Genomic DNA, 17845 nt, shown 5'->3' with positions numbered 1-17845 from the left:
TCAAAATTCATACTTTCAAATACAATTTCGATAATTTTATTTTTTCAACGAATCTCACATGGGCGAGATAGTATAATTGTAAATTTTAGAGTGTTGAAAGTGTAATTTGTGCTGCAAACAATTCATGAGTTAACTAATCTGTTACTGATTTCATAAATTATTCATCACGATCTCGTAAAATCGACTAATGTTGATGCTAATGAACAATAAGGTTACAAATTGACATGTTAAATTTTTTTCTCAAGACTAAGATTCTAATCCCTTATCTATTATTTAATATAAAATTACATTTGATTAACAAAAGGTTTGTTTATAGGAATATAACAATCATAATAAAAGAATTTGATAATTATTCTCAATCATTCTCTTAAATTTTGAGAAAATTTCTACTCATAAATATATATTTGAGTCAAACATTCTCACAATCACTAAAAGTCTAGAGTTTGAGTGGTAATGTAAAATATAATGTGATTAGGCAATCCTACTTATTAATTTTTTCATAAATGGACCAACAATTTATTCCCTAATCATAATTAATAGATCCTAATTTATATCTTTTAAGCTATTTTTTAACATTTTTATAGTATTATTTTTTACAATTTTAATTTTTTAAAACTACAACAACATAAATAACTCTGCAATGCACTTGTTATTTAAAATATTATTTTTGTTTGGATAATCATAATTTTGAGATTTATAGCGAAACTAATTAAGAAAATAGACATCATAGAAGAAATATTTATATTGAGCAACTATGCTAAATCAATCATGCGCGCATGTAAAAAAATAGAAATGCTAGATACTAAAAAGGTTAAACAAGTCAATACTTTAACCACATGTCAAAAATGAAATATCACATGACCAAAGTTTAAATGATGATTTTATACTTTAACTTTCATATATTATAAGACATGTTTATTGAAAGAGACATAGTATCGTAAAGAATTTGGAAGGTTGAAATTGTGTTGTTAAATTATGATATCTCAATTCAATTAAAGGAGCTTACTAAGAACAACAACCTATATAAGTGAATAATATTATTAATTAAAATAATCAATTTTGGAAAAAAAAAAAATGAGCTCATTGAAAAGTTACCTTTTTATTTTTATTTTCTCATAAAAATTATAATTGTAAATTCCTTTGCAAAATAATATATGTAAGACAAACACTGCAAAATAAAACTTCTCTTTTTTTTTTTTTGACTTGTGAAGTACAATGCTTATAGATAATATAATTTTTTTTTTATAATTATGATTTTCATAGATAAAGATTTTTCACTATTTTAATTGGAACAAAAGTATGCTTAAGCATTATCAAAGAAGTTGTTTGGTTTCCTAAGAGGCATTTAGGTAATTAAAGTTTGAGATTTTCTTATTGAAGATTTCAAGGTATGGGATGGGAGATAGAAAATCTTATTTCTTGTAGCCTAGGCCTAGTCTGTGCCTCCAATGACTAAAAAAAAAAAAGAGGGGGGGGGGGGGGGGGGAGTTCTCTTTACTAAGTTTGTTTTAAATGATAAAATTATTTTACATACTTTAACCCTTTTTTCTGATGCCAAAAGGGAGAGAATATTTTTGAGCAAAATGATAATGACCGAAAGGGAAAATTTTAGGGGCAACTCATAGAGACAATTATCTGAGTGCGTGCTTTAATGCAAAAATTTAAATACATGATCATTTGTAATGTCTTTTTTTATGAATATGCTTGAGCTTTATTGTTTGTATTTTACATTATGCATATTCTTAGGGGAAACCTTTTCAAACTAATCTCATTTTACTTTTGGGTGTTTGTCATTATAAAAAATGGGGAGATTGCTTGTTGGAAGTCCCAACTCGGAGTATATAGTCTAGAGGGGGGGGGGGGTGAATGGACTCTTTTCGCAGAATACGTATTTTTCTACAAAATAAAAACTCTTGGTAAGATATAAGAAATTATATCGCAATATAAATATAAATCATGCACAAGATATAAAATAAAGAGTGTAAGGGAGAGAAAGAACAACATCGGTATTTTTACGTGGTTCAGCACCAAGCCTATGTCCACGCCTTAGCACCAAGCCAAGGATTCCACAATCCACTAAAGATACTCATTCACCGGCGGAGAAGCCTTACAACACGAGAACATATCCTTACACTTGGGAACAAACCCCTACCGCACTCATTAAGAGCCTTCGCTTTGGTTCACGAAGAACCTTATAACAATGGTTCACAAAGAACCTTATAAGAGATTGAAAATACAATTTAATGCTCCTTAAATGAGCCAATATGAAACACAACCAAATTCTCACTCTATTCTCTCAAGGAATGAATCTTACAAGATAAGTGAACAAGAGAGGATTGAGCACTTGTGAAGAATAACTAAAATGCAAAGTGTAAAGTGCTTAGGTTTTGGATAAAATGATATTTTTCACAAATATGATCAACAATACTCAAAACCATATTAATACAAGTCTAAAAGCTTGTATTTATAGTCCAAGAAACTTAGGAGCTGTTAACTAGCCATTGGGGGGAAGAAAAAATATTTTATTTGGCAAACTAGCCGTTTTCCGCCCGTTGGAGCGCTTCTGCCAAGAATTCGTTGACGAAATCTGAATTTCGTTGACGAGGTCCCTGAATCAGAAAAAGTCACCAAAATGAAAGTTGTGAAATTTTGTCTTAACTTTCCAAGGACACCAAGATCGTCCCATTTGGACTTTTATAGAAAAAGTTATGCCCAAAATACCATAAGATGTTCAGGACTCAAGACTCAGGACTGTACTACGACAGTGACGATTACTTTGTTTTTTCTTATCAAAAAGTGTTTTAATGACTTAAATCATTCTTGGACAAAATTATATGAAATATATTAAGTTTAATGAAGATTAAAACTTGTCCAAATGAGTTTCCTTTTGAATATAAGATATTTTAATTAATAAAACACGTTTGAAAACCCATTTTGATATCTCATATACTTAGTATGTCCTTTTGTAAATATACTCGACTTTCTTTGAACCTTTAGGACATTAAACTTGTTTTAACACAATCAGAACTAAGTATAAAAATGTTTTTAAAACTAGGATATTAAAAACTTGTCCCTTTGAAAACATATTTGAGTTTTAGGATTCATTTGACAAACTCTTGTTTTAACTTAGAAAGTTATGAAAGGTGAGTTTGTGTTTATGTCTTTAGTGCAATCCTATAAACTCATGTGTCCTAGTATGCATGTGCTTTGCTCAACTCTTGCTCAGAAATCATGCAAGAAATACACTCGTAAGAGTTACAAAACATACTACCTCACACAACTCTTATTACAAATAATTCTACAATTAAGCTTTCTTTGGTTGTGCTTGGGTCATTTCGAGTACGTGTCCATTTGATCTTTCTTTCTTGACGTCTACTCGGTTCGATCTTTGCCTTCGATCCAATAATTCATGTATGAGTACCTGTACTAAACATGATCTGCAAAGATAGGAAAACACTAAGAACAACATATAGGTTAATATCATCAAAACACATTAAACAATGATGGTGTAGCCACTAAGGCTAACAGTTGACTTTTTGAGTCCGATCCCTATTTTAATACTGACAAAGCACGTGTATCTTATGTGTTCGTTTAGTGTGTGAATAGGTTTTCATTTCAGCATGAACATAAGATACCGAAAAAATGGAAGCCAAAAGGGACATAAAACTCACACACTCTTGGCGAATTCCATGGAAAATGAAAAATAAAAGAAGAAGACATTGTGATTTAAAATGTTTAAATGCTCAGATAAGCCCTATACTAACCTTAGGTCCCTAAGCACTTAATGAAAAATCTCTTATAAACTCAAAAGTAATACCTATATGAACAGGGGGAAACTTTCTATCATAATTTGGACCTAAATCTATCTTTGAAAGGACTTCGGCCGACCAAACATAGGGCGTTAAAAATGCATCGGTCGACTAAATTGGTAAAAAGTCAATACTTTGACTTGACTCGGGCAACTGGTCCAAATTTAAACTAAAATTCCACGGTCGACCAAACCTTGATTGCTGACACTTTTTACCACCCTTGGCCGCCTGAACCTCTAGTTCAAAATGATCCCGGGCGACTGAATAGCTAGAACTGGCAACTTGAACTAAGCACCAGGCACCCGAACCTATGAAGGTTGGGAAATCTCCTTAGCTTCAGTCGATCGATCATTGCCCACAGTCAACCGAACCCAAAAAATCACTTTTACTCTTTATGAGTATTTGGGCGACTGACCCTAGGTGTCGGGTGGCTGAACCTCTCGAGTTGAGTTTTTTTCCAGTGCCTAAACATACTTAATTTTTGATTAAATATTTTTAAAAATACCGAGCGTGTCCCTAGTGGTCATATTTTATTGAAAATCTATATATACCCTCTCATTACTCCAGATTAGTAACTTTGATTAGCCCAAATTTTCTCCTTAATCCATTGTTAATCAATGTTTCCTCAAAACATTTTTTATTGTTAAAATCATTCTTTTGGGGCAAAATCTTTTATACAAATCTCAAATTCTCTTTCATACTTTTATTTTAAAATCATTTTTAAGGAGAGTATTTTATTTAGGACATTTTATTTGTATATGTACTTACTTAGCACTTAATTTTTGAGAAACATTTTTTAGAGTATTGCTTAGGTTTTCTCCCAGTTATTTCTTTGATAAATATTTTTGGGATAAAATTATTTATAATACAAATATTTTCTTGAACTTAAATTCCTAAATTCTCCAAATATTCCTTATTTGCAAAAATATTTATAGGAGAACATAATACTCATTTTTCATATATATTTTATTTGTGAAAAAACTACTTGAAAAGCAAATCCTAGGTTCTCCTATATTGAAATATATTTTTGGTAGAAAATTTTATTAGGGTCATATCTTTGAGTCTTTTATCATACACATCATTTCTCAAAGATTGAAAATATTGTTTTGAGAAACACCCTTTCTCTACTGAGCATAACTCATATCATAAGAGAGTGCATCTATTTGAACTTTTAACATTGTACATTTTTGCTTGTATTTAGTGTTGACTTTTTGAGTCCTCTCTCATTTTGATAATGACAAATACAAAGTATTTAATGTTTGCTAAGTTTGTGTGCAGGATCAATCTTACATGTATTGGCAAAATCATATGACGTCACATGGAGACTTGAAGGGAAAAGAAGAGCCAAAGTGTTTAATTTCTTTGTATTATATTTTATTTCGGATTTGTAATAATCTATCAGTCTGTAATAATTAATATATGTCATGCATGGTAGGGACTATAAGCTTAAGACCATAAATGTACCTTAGGGTTCACCCTTCGGTCAACCGAAGGTCAATCGACATTGGATTTTTAAAGTTAGCTCAAAGACCATAAAATGACTATAGAAATCCCCTAAGTAATAAGGTTAATAACTTACAGTAATAGGGATTTAACTTGGGTTTTATTTGGGCTAAAAATTATTTTTGAATAGATTTGGTCGATTGAACCTGGGCAGTTTAAATGCCTTGGTCGATCGAACCGGGTAGAAGTCAACTATTGACTTCGCTCGGTCAACCGAACCCATACATACATAGTAACTTCGGTCAACCGAACCTCACCAAGGTAAAAAAGTTGACCACTTGGTCGACTGTCTATAAAATGAACTGCAACGCCTTGGTCGATCTAACTGGCACGTGGGGAAATCCCTACGCCCTGGTCGACCAAACTTTTAGTAGAAAATTGACCCACTTGATTTGACTGAACACCCAAGTTCGGTCAACCCAAACTCAATCTGCTCGACCGAATCTCGGAGGTTCTAAAATCACCTTAAGCTTGGTCGACCATCTTCCTAGTTCGAATTCGTCCTAGTTGACGAACTGAGCACCCCGGTCTATTGAACCATAAATATGGTTAACTGATCCTCTCGGATTGTTTGAATTTTACCGAGGTTAATTAGGGTTAAAACAGGGTTGATTTTCTTAAACTCTTTTAAAACAATTTAAATAATTCCCCCGGTGTCCCCAACGGTCATAATTCTTCCAATGTTTATAAATATGAGTTCATTTGCTCAATTAAGATAATATTAGGGATTTGATTAGCCAAAATTTTCTCTGAAATTTCCTAAGCCCTATTTCTTCATACAAACCCTATACATTTGCATACTATCATTCCTTTGAGAAATCAAGCTTTGTGAGTGTTTATACATTATTTTATTTTGGTAGGATATTTTCATTTTATTCATTGTTGTCGATTTTCATATTGAGAGTAGAGCAAAGGTTTTTCCCTCGATTTTATATAGTAAATCTTTGGTTAGGAAAAATCTTATAGTTAAGTGAGTTTTTACATTGTTATTGCAAGACTCATTAGACTTATATTTTTGTGTGTGCAAAAATATATTTTTTTTCAAGCTCATATTTGAATATCTCTTTGTGCTGTGATATTGATAAAATAATTTTGAGATATTCTAAATTTCTCTTGGTACAAATCTTTGAAACCATAAACTATGATTGAGATTCATCTTTACATAGTTTCAAGGATTAGCTTGTTGACACACTCTTGTGTTTGATTTGAGATAATCATTATATTGAGTGTTGATTGCACACATATAGCACTAAGCTTATAGTTCTTACATCATTGATGTGCGTTGATTATTACATGTGCGTATCGATACATATATGCTTGTATAGAAGTACTTTATTTGTACGTCAAATTTTAGCTGATTAATTGTATTCCAAGCGTGGGCTTGAAGAGGGAGACTTGACCTAGTAAAATTCTTGGATTGGCATTGACCCGGTTAGGAAAGTTAGGTGCACCATGCTGGTAAGGTGTAGTTGTAGGTTGAGGTCAACCCCGTTAATTGACCTGGTTGTAATCGGCGGTGCTCCACCCGTTAAGTGAGCTGTAGTAGAATCCTCAAACTTGCGAGTTAGAAGCGGGGAAATAAGTAGTATTGGTCGAACCCCGATAGCACATCGTGTGTGCATTTTAAATTTCCACAATTTATATTCCTACACATGTATGTTATTCTGTGAATGTTGCGCATGATTTAATTTTCACACATTTTATTTATCTACGCATTTGAGATTCCATAGATAGACCCTAAGTTGTGTAATACTACTTGTGAAATTGAAATCAACTTAGGAAATTTTAAACACCTAATTCACCCTCCTTTTGGGAATATACCAATTCCAGCATTTAGAAGCAGTTTTATATGTACAAAAATATTTTTCATGTATTGGTTGGGTTCAACCCGGAATTGAACTAGGGAGTCTCAGTCTCGTAAGTGAGACCAGTTGGGTTCAGCCCGTTAATTGAACTGGGGAGTCTCAGCTTCGTAAGTGAGATCGGTTGGGTTCAGTCTGGGAAATTGAACTGGGGAGTCTCTGTCCCGTAAGGGAGACAAGTTGTGCTCAACCTTGTAATTGAGTTGGGGTTTACCTTGCCCTGTAAGGAAATGTTGTAACGGATTTTACTCCGCTCGTTTAAGTGAGCAAGGGTAGTGGAATCCTTGGGGGGTATGCCCAAGGTGGAGACGTAGGTTGGTTTGACTGAACCTCGATAAAAAATCTTGTGTCATTCTCTCTCTCTCATTTAAATTTATGTACTTCAATTTCCGCATGTGTATGCTTTCATTTACAGTTATAATTATTTGTATGCACACATTTGAGTTAAATGAGATGAAAAATTTTAAAATCCAATTCACCCCCTTCTTGGGGCCACACCAAAGTCAACAGAACCAACCCATGCGCCATGCTCCACAGCTTTCCCCAACATTTTTCAAGCCTTTACTTGAGTGCCAAACCAAAAAATAGACTACCCACTGCTTCCGAAATGTACCTTCTACCTCCCCACAAATTTTCATAACTTTTGGAATTTTTTTTCTATTTTTTCCTAAATTTTTTTTTTAATTCAAAAACTATTAGTGACGGTTGAGAAAATAGTTTGTTAGTGACAATTGTGCTAAACCATCACTAATATTATTGAATTTCCCCTGTCAATAGTACACTATTAGTGATGGTTACATGAACCTTGACTAATGCATGACTATTAGTGACGATTTCGCAAACCGTCACTGATACTACAACTAATATTCTTGACTTTTACCCTAGTTAAAGCTAATTTTTTAGTGACGATTTTACGACCCGTCACTAATACAAAACTAGTAGTGATGATTTTCCTGAACCGTCACTAATAATGGCCTAGCAATGACGATTTTGTGAACCGTGACTAATAATTTACTATTAGTGATGGTTGAGAAATTGTGACTAATAATTCACTATTAGTGACACCCTAAAACCGTCACTAATAGTATAGAAACCGTCGCTAATATTTTACTAAGAAATTTTAGCGCTAGAAGGTTTCCAATTTTTTGTAGTGTAGGCGCTACTTACTTGGACGAAACCGTCGACGGTTTGCCCAAAACCGTCGACGATTTGGCTTGAAGCAAGCCAAATCTTAGGATGTCATCTTAGAACACTCTCGGTAGTTATAATCGTCGATGGTTTTTTGAGACTTCTCAAAACGGTCGACGGTTTGGTCTCTAACCAAACCTTTCAGGCATATCTGTCGATGGTTTTGCACTAAGGCCCATGAAACCGTCGACGGTTTGGTGATTTACCAAACTGGGTTTTTACACATGGTGGAAATAGAAGGCTCCAGAGACTGCCATTAATTTCCCTTATAAAAGAATTTTCCTAAACATGGATCCGTGACAAGGCAATAAAAGTTAAGAATTTAAAAAATTGCGCTACTATCAATAATGGATTTCTAGACACTAGAAAATTTTGAATAATGTAAAGAGAAAGGAGTAATTAGAAGAATAAAATCTAGTAGAACCAATAGTAACATGGTGACCCCCATTGTGTTGTGAAATTAAAAAAGAACTTTCAAGGTTTGTTGTTATGTGTTCTGCATGTATCACTTGAATTAGGAAATCAATAGTGTCTTACAACTTGCATAGGTAGTTAAAGCTAATAATGCATTAGCTTGATGATTTTCCACAAATTTGATGATCAAATCATTGTGAAGTGTCTTAGTACGTGCCATGGAAGGAATGGATATCACCATAGGAAGAAGTATTCTTGACATGATATCTAAGGGTTGTTTAACAAACTATGAGTAGGTCTTATTTGAAGATAAATGATTGTGATTGCAATAACTAATATGATGATGCTTTGATCTAAATATTTATGAGTATTTTACTCTACAACATACATAATCTAGAGTTAGAGCAAGAGTTGGGGTATTGATTATTTTTGTTTAGGATTAAAGAGCAAATTGACATGATTACCAAGAAGCAAGGAATCAATTCTCTATCAAATTATTATTAAAGTGTTGAAAATTTCATATATATATATATATATATATATATGAAATTTTCAACACTTTAACAATAATTTGATAGAGAATATATATATATGGATTAACCAAACTTGCGGTGGCGCTTAAATTTATCTCTCTAGTTATAGTGTAATTTATTTGCTTAGGGTTGTTTGATCTATCATTTTTTTCTCCATTTTTCGTTTTTGTTGTTGTACAATTAAAAAAAATAGTGGTAGCAACTTGTTTCTCCACTAGTGTTTAGAGTCAATTTTTATGGAAAAACTAGATTTAATGAGTTTTATTTAGTGTGGAAAATTAGTTGTTTTTATTTTTCAGTTGTGAGATTTTTTTATTTTTTAAAGAAGAATTTTATTTGGGCCCTTTAAAAATAGTTAAAAAAAATCAAGAAGCTTAAAAAAGAAAAAAAAAATTAGAGAAGGACAAACCCTAAAGAGATAATTGCTTTTTCTCGATTTTTATGCAATGATCCTCAAGTTTCCTTGGACTATTTCAAACCATTCTAAACCACCTTGAATTGAAAAAAAAAAAAAAACAAAGAGTAAAAAGGGTTAAAAGGTTAAGAAAATAGTTGAAAGGAGAAAGGAAAAGAAAGTATAAGACTTAGGTTTTTGACATAGTGTCGAAGATTAGCTCAGACAAAAATTAATATTGATAGTCATAATTTAAGAGGCATAAAAAAATTTGAAGTCATTGAACACAATGTGAAAAGAAAATATAGGACTTAGGCTTCTTAGGTTTTTGACATAGTGTCGAAAATTAGGTCAAACGAAAATTAATGTTGATAGCCATAATGTTAGAAGCATAAAAAAATTTGAAGTCATTGAACACAATGTGATGATGGAAATACACATAACTAAGTGAAACATGAAAACATTTATGCCCTTTTAACGCAAATGGTGACCGAGAAAAGGCTCTAACAAATGGAAATTAGATCCCGTTGGAGTTTTAGTTGCAAGCATGGATAACAAAGCACAACTAGACATAGTAGGAAAGTGCAAATAGGAAAAGGCTCACATAAATATCAAACCAGGCCGCATTGTTAAGAGTAGGAATTTGCAAAAATAATATTATATTTTTTTAATAAAACATATTTAAATTTTAATTATAAATAATTGAAATAATTATTGATGGAGTTGTAAATTAAAAATATGAATATTTGTAATTTAAAATATATTTAAAAAAATCATATAGTATACTATAATAAAGGAAGTATCCAAATACCACTTATTTTAAATACAACCAAACATCATTTATAATTTTCAACATTTTTCTATTTCAATGCTTATTATCAGTACTTATTAACATCATTTTTTTTTTTGAAAATTATTTCTACATAAATTGTTCCAAACATCCAAACAATTCCTATTTGTTGAGATTGATGAGTTGCTTGTGGTGGAAGGAAATTTTTTTTTTTTTTTTAATTCAAAACTCCAAATTAGGGAAGAGTATGTGACCGGCCCTATAGCTTGCTAATAATGAATCAAAGATGGTTTTATGTGGCCCCCGGGCATAAGCTCGGGTGGCAAGGATAGAGTCTCGTAGGCCGCCTGACGAAGAGGTTGAGAGTTCGAACCCTGTCACTTCGAGTGCACATCCACGATTTACTCCTACATGTGTGCAGGGCGCCGTGTGTGCAAACCTAGGATTAGTCACTCTTGCCAGTCTTGCCAGGTTGTGTGCCCTGAAGGGGAGTGTCCGCTGGTGGTGATAAGGATGAGAGAAACCCGACATAATAAAGAAAAAAAAGAGGGTTTTATGTGGAATCAAAATCAAGACATCCTTTTATTATTAGGAAGCCTAGTAGCCTACCCATGCATGTTCACTTGAGCTTAACTCCTATGGGCAAAATCTAATAACATCTTAAATTTTCTGATATGACATTACATCTCCCAAGTTTTTGGAAACTACTAGAGGGGCCTTTGAGTTTTAATTCCTGTGAACAAAAAACACTTTACATTAGTCAATCATTAGTCAACCGTTAATTCCTTGTGAAAACATTAATTTTACGTTTGAAAAATGAAAATTTTACCCTTTCATTCAATTGTGATGAGACAAATTAGAATAATGAAATCATTTTAATAAATTAATTAAGTTGAGGAAATGTGATACCTCATGGAAGAAAGGTTTAAAATGATTAAATGTTACTATCCATATTAACAAGGTGTACTTTTCTTTTTCAGGAGTCTTTCCATAAAAACTCCACAGTTAAACGTGCTTGGTTTGGAGTAATTTAGGGATGGGTGACATTTTGGGAAGTTTTCTCAAGAAGTGTGTTAGTGAGGACATAACACACTGAAACTTATCAGAGCACTCACCTTACTCAGTAAGCTCTCAGGCGATGTGCATTACTTCACTTTAATTATTTATTAACTTACACTATTTCATTTCTCATTTTCATTCTCGTTCCCATTCTTATTTCATTTTCATTTTATTTTCCATTTCCATATCAAGCTCATGAGTGTCACCATAACCGATACATCCATGTCTGTACTCATGGCTGCCCTGAGGATTTCGCTCTACGTCATGCTTCCCCCCATGAATAGGGTTGTGCGGCCCGAAGGCTGGACCTAACTGCGGTTGGCCGACCCGATTAGGTCAAATATCATTACATATCTTGTATCTGTAGTATAATTGGCCGGTTGAAAGCCCTGATCCGGACTCTGGGGGCACAACAACTCTACTATACAACTCAATCGACTGTCACACCACACACTCCACGAGTCCGTATGGTTGCACTAACACCACTCGCAACAGTACCGTGCTTTCAATGTCACAACTCATCATAAGGGTTTTTATATCCATCCATCTGGGTTATCACTGCCACATACCAGCAATCATTTTGTTGTATTGACATTTCATCAATCACATGTTTGTATTCCCCTTTCAAAATTTCACATTTCATTTCTCACAATTTAATACTCATATTATAGAATTAACGGTGCAATATTCACATTTCACATATTCACATTTCCCATTATCATATTTCTCATAATTACATTTCTCATTATCATATTGCAGAATTAACATTGCAATATTTTCATTTCACACATATTCACATTTCCCATAATCATATTTCTCATATTCACATTTCTCATTTTCATATTACAGAATTAATATTGTAATAATTTCATTTCACATATTCACATTTCAATATCAGTAATGCAGAATTTTACATTGCAATATTCACATTTTCATTATTCAAAACTCATGTCATCTCATAAATACATATACATATACATATTCCATTTCATGAAATTCACATTTCTCAATAAAACCTTTCTATATCACATATTCATCATTTCTCAGAAGATGATCATTTTTCAGTACATTTCACTTTCAGCATTTTCCCCCATTTCGAATCTCATATCTCAATTCATATTTTCAACAATCTCATTTCAACTTTCACAATTCATTTCATCAATTCAGTATTCACATTTCCTTGTACACATTTCAATATAAATCATATGCAACACAAGTTTTCATCTGATATTTATATCATAATAAATTTAAGGTAAAATAACATAATTCCATTTTCAAATAACAACTCATCCACTATTTCTCAAATCAACTGTAATAATTTATTCCCCTTACCTAACTTATTGAGATTTCACAAAAACACCCAAATTTCTACGCCCTTCGGCATTCGAAGTCCAAAAACTTGCAATTCACATTTTTCCCAAATTATTCAACACAACTCTCAGAGTATCTTCCATATAACACTTCCTACATTTCATATACTCCAAATTTACTTAGGAACTCTAAAATACACCACTTACCCTGGTTTAGAGATGGTGCCCTAGAACCCCAACTTGAAAATCTGCTTCGCGTACGTTGTAGAGAATCTTCCCTGAAACCCCGCGGTGGTTCCTAATCGTCACTCCGGGCTTAAATGAGGTTGGAATTGAAGAAAGAAAGAGATAGAGTTTGTGGGTTGCATGAGAGAGAGAGAGAGAGAGAGGAGATTTTTATTTCATAAAAGTAAAATGGCTCTCAGTTTCCCCTTATATGTCCACTGCATAGAAAATCGTCACCGGTTTTCTCCAGCTCTCAGAAAATCGTCTCCGATTTTCCATTTAACTGGCCTGATTTTAACCGTTTACATGTTACCGCTCCGCGGTAAATACCAAAATCGTCACCGATTTTCTCCTTCCCAGACCAAAAATCACTTTTTCTCCTTTTCTTTTATTATTTTATTTTCCCAGGTCTCTACATTAAGCGTGCTTGGTTTGAAGTAATCTTGGGATGAGTGACATTCTAGAAAATTTTCTCAGGAAGTATGTGAGTGAGAACAAAATACACTGAAAATGTCACGTGTTAGTCAGTGGGGTCAGTCATTAGTCCGATAAGGCCCGCCCCCTATTGTCTGGTCTAGGTAGAGGAAGAGAGACGTAGTGCTCCCTAACAGACCCAGGTTGGGGTGTTATAGGAAATTATTTAGTTAAGTACAATATTTTGAAAAACAACTGGTAAGCAAATGAGACACCCAATTGATTCTTAAGTTGACCGGTCCAACTATAGTTTGACTAATTTGGATCAACCAGTTGATATAAACATGAGAACATAATTATATTATTTTTTTAAAAAATAATATGTATGAAAAAGGAAAAAATGTAAATAATACTAATAGATTTAAAAATTACTTAGATAACAAATTTCAACTAGAGTATAAATCTATGAATTGTGGCATTAAAAATACAAATCTATGAACTAATATCTAATGCTATAAAGAAATAAACATAAATAAACTGTCCATAAAACAAAATTAAAGTCTTATAATATCTATACATATAATAGTGTCATTGAAACCACCATCACTTTCTTTAAATGTTCCAAAATTTAGAATACAATATATAAACATGAACTTGATCAGTCTTTTGAAAATTGACTTGAATTAGTTTGATTGAACTAAGAGTTGACTCACTTTCCAGACTGAATTGTATATAATATCTAATAACATAATAACGTGGGTAAACTAAAAAAAAAAAAATAACAAATGACTTTAGTAAAGGTAAAGCTAATTACTATAAATTTGATTTTTATTTATTTATTTAGCATTCGTGATTTATACACAAAAGACTAACATTCTTTATAATTTTAACTTTGTATGAAATTTGAAACTTTAGTTTACATTTTTTTTTAACATTATGTTTGTTGTGTTACTTAAATTTAAGAACGTTAAACTATGTTTTTTTTCATTTGTTTTATGATGTGTCATTTATTTTGTATGAGAATTGTATATCACAACATTTTAAAGTGTTATAATTACTAGCTATTTTCGATGATTTATTAGTAATTTTTATTTTTCATATAATTTTTTTAAAAAAAATTAAATAATATTTTATGATGCTAGTGTCAATTAATTGACTTTAATCTACTAAACCGGCCAAATTGAGAACAAGTTTGGTCCCTGATTTGCATACCAGTTCAATTTTCAAGACATTATATTTAATTGATCAATTTTCTCAACTTAATTTATTAATTGATGTTATTTCTCTAATATAATTGAATGAGATTTAAAAATGTAATTTTTTTAAGAGTCAAATTAATTTTTGCATGTAAACTAATCGATTGACTAATAGGAAGTTTGATAGTTGATGAACTTAAATTTCATAATGCTTTTTGACATAGTTTTTCAAAAACTCAAGAAGTCAAATGTCATATTCATAAAACTTTGTAGGTATTTTAATCCCATAATTAACTATATCCTTGTATTTTTGGTAGTTTTCAACTAATAGTAAGCTCTATTTAAGTCAAACAGTCTCATAATCACTCAAAATACAAAGATTTGTTTGATTGTCTAATAATGTGACATGATTAGATAACCCAAACTAATAATTTCTTTGTACTCTTTAAATCATATTAATTATTTAAGCTACTATTTTACTTAAATACTTAATTTCTTGGATTGTGGGCTATTAGTGTTTGTTAATTAAGCTCTAATAACTATATATTTTACTTAAACACTTAACTAATTGGTTGGTGTCACAGGGTAAAGTTTATAATACACAAACTTAATACTATGTAGCACTAAGCGACACGTTTAAGCCAACCTTAGACACACAACCATTGGTTAAGTCCTGCAAGTGTATAATAACTCAAATAAACATTCACGAAGCAACAATTGATACACGCAATTGTCTAGAGTCAGCAGTTGATAACCTCAACTGCCTAGGCTATGCTGATGTAACCAACAATTATTGACAAGTTTAAAACGAGTTATGCTTACAAGTAAACGACTGAAAACATGCCTAGATGTCTATCCATGAGTTTTCCCATTAAATATATTTGCTAGTCATATAAGGATAAACTGCCAACAAATAGCTATATATGTATATGTGTGTGTGTGTTCTTTTTTTTTTTTGAAAAGAACCGGAAGCCACCCACATAGCAGCCCCATCCCAAGTTTATTAATAACCCTCACCTATGGCGGAGAAAAACCACGGAAACAAAAGAACACTTGGGGTTTACATAATAACCAATAAAACACCCCATACATTAAACCAAACAAAAGAAGAAAACAAACCTATACCAATACCAAAAGGAAATCAACTAAATATATCTCATATAAGCCATACCCATTTTATCCAATCCATATAAATCTTTGATAACTCTAGGAAATTGACTACTATTTGTAAACAAACTATTCCTCCCCATGACACCTTGTCGAACCAAAGCATCTGCCACTTTATTCCCTTCTCTATATAAATGAATTAAAGAAAAATCTACTCCCTCCAATAAACCAATAAGCTACTCCCAAAAATTCCACAAATGTCATAAAAAATATTTACTGGATCTTATCCAATTTACTAAAATATTCAAATCACATCCAATGTCAATACTAGTATGACCCAATTGTTTGTAAAACTTTATTCCTTCCATCACTGCTCTCAATTCAGTTTCATTATTAGAATAAAAACCAAAATAACCAAAAATAAAGGAACATGTACAGTTTCTAAGGATGTCACCACCACCACAAAAAAATAGCTATATCTAGTCATCATATCAACACTAAAAGCGATTAACATTGATATTGTATATTTCCACAAGGCATCACTTATGTCTAGCATGATTTCTCCTTAACTATGACTTGTCTATATCCCAACAGTTAGCGGTGTTCATGGTTCAGTTATTCGAACCAAACTTCTAGAAATCGAATCGAACTAAAAGTTTTCGGTTTGGTGATTTTGTGAATTGAAATCGATCGGAAACCTTTGGTTAATGGATGGTACATCTGACCGACAATTCAATTTGGTTATTCGATCCAAATTGATTTTCAAATAATTCTTTTTTTTTTATAAAGAAAAATGAGATATTTTACTTGATTTTTGATTTTGTGTGCAATTATATTTTTATTTATATAAATTAATCCCCAAAATATTTGTGCATGCTATTTTGTAACTTTAAGATATTATATATATATATATATATATATATATAATACTAATATATAATATAATTTATACATATGAATAAATACATATATCGATTTGATTCGCGTGACTATCAGTTCATGAACATAATAACTGAAACACCAATTTGATAATCAAAAAATGTAAAAAATAAAATGAAAATAAACTGAAATCTTAATATAACAATCGATTAACTAAAATTTCGATTTGACTCGGATTGGATCTATTTTCAAATATTTTTAAACAACCCTAGCAACAAAAATAAATGTCATTGAGACACTTGATGTAACCAGATTAACCATCCAAGCATGTTAACTGAAATAACAACCTTGTCAAGAACCATGAACCCAACTATATCCATCTCTAACCAAGTCAAGTATGCAACTTCATTTCTACATATTTTCTGACAACTGCATAATTTAATGAACCAACAAGTATCAAGATAACTAATGATAAGTCCTCTCAATTCATTATGTTGGAACATAATTTGACCATGTCATCAATCTTAACAATGTCAAACTACTCAAGAGTTTGACGACTAGATTATATATGCTAGCAAATTTATTGGATTAATTAACTAGGCCACGCTACGCATACATGACCAATTGAAATTAAATATATATATACTTTTTCAAAAAATTTTAAAAAGTTTAGTACTGGTAAAAGAAAAAAAAGGGGGGGGGGGGGGGTGTTGAGGATGATACAAGTCGTATAGGGCAAAACATTTCCCGACAAAAAGGCGCAATGATTCCTCTGACAAAAATGCATGCCTTGATTTAAGGTATACTTTAATTTACACAATAATCTTTAGAATTAACTGGCAGGCGATCTCCCTCTACCTCTTTTATCTATTTATTCATTAGATTAGTATTGTCGGGTACAATCCGAAGAAGAAGATATATAATTGCTTGGAGTATGTTGACGTACGAGTCACTAAAGCTAACTTTGTGAATCAAGGAAGGGGGAAAGGGATTAATCAAAGGCGAAGTCATTGCATGGGTGCAGCGTACGTGCCAGTAGCACTGATATTTATTTATTTTGAGATTATTAGGCGCCACATACTTACCACAGATATGATTAATTGGGTTGGGCAGCTGCTGCATGGTCTTATCTGATGGCACCAGCTACCCAAATCCTCAGCAA

This window comes from Malania oleifera, chromosome 10 (assembly GCF_029873635.1).
Source record: "Malania oleifera isolate guangnan ecotype guangnan chromosome 10, ASM2987363v1, whole genome shotgun sequence".
NCBI lineage: Eukaryota > Viridiplantae > Streptophyta > Magnoliopsida > Santalales > Ximeniaceae > Malania > Malania oleifera.
Note: the sequence above shows the minus strand (reverse complement) of the source record.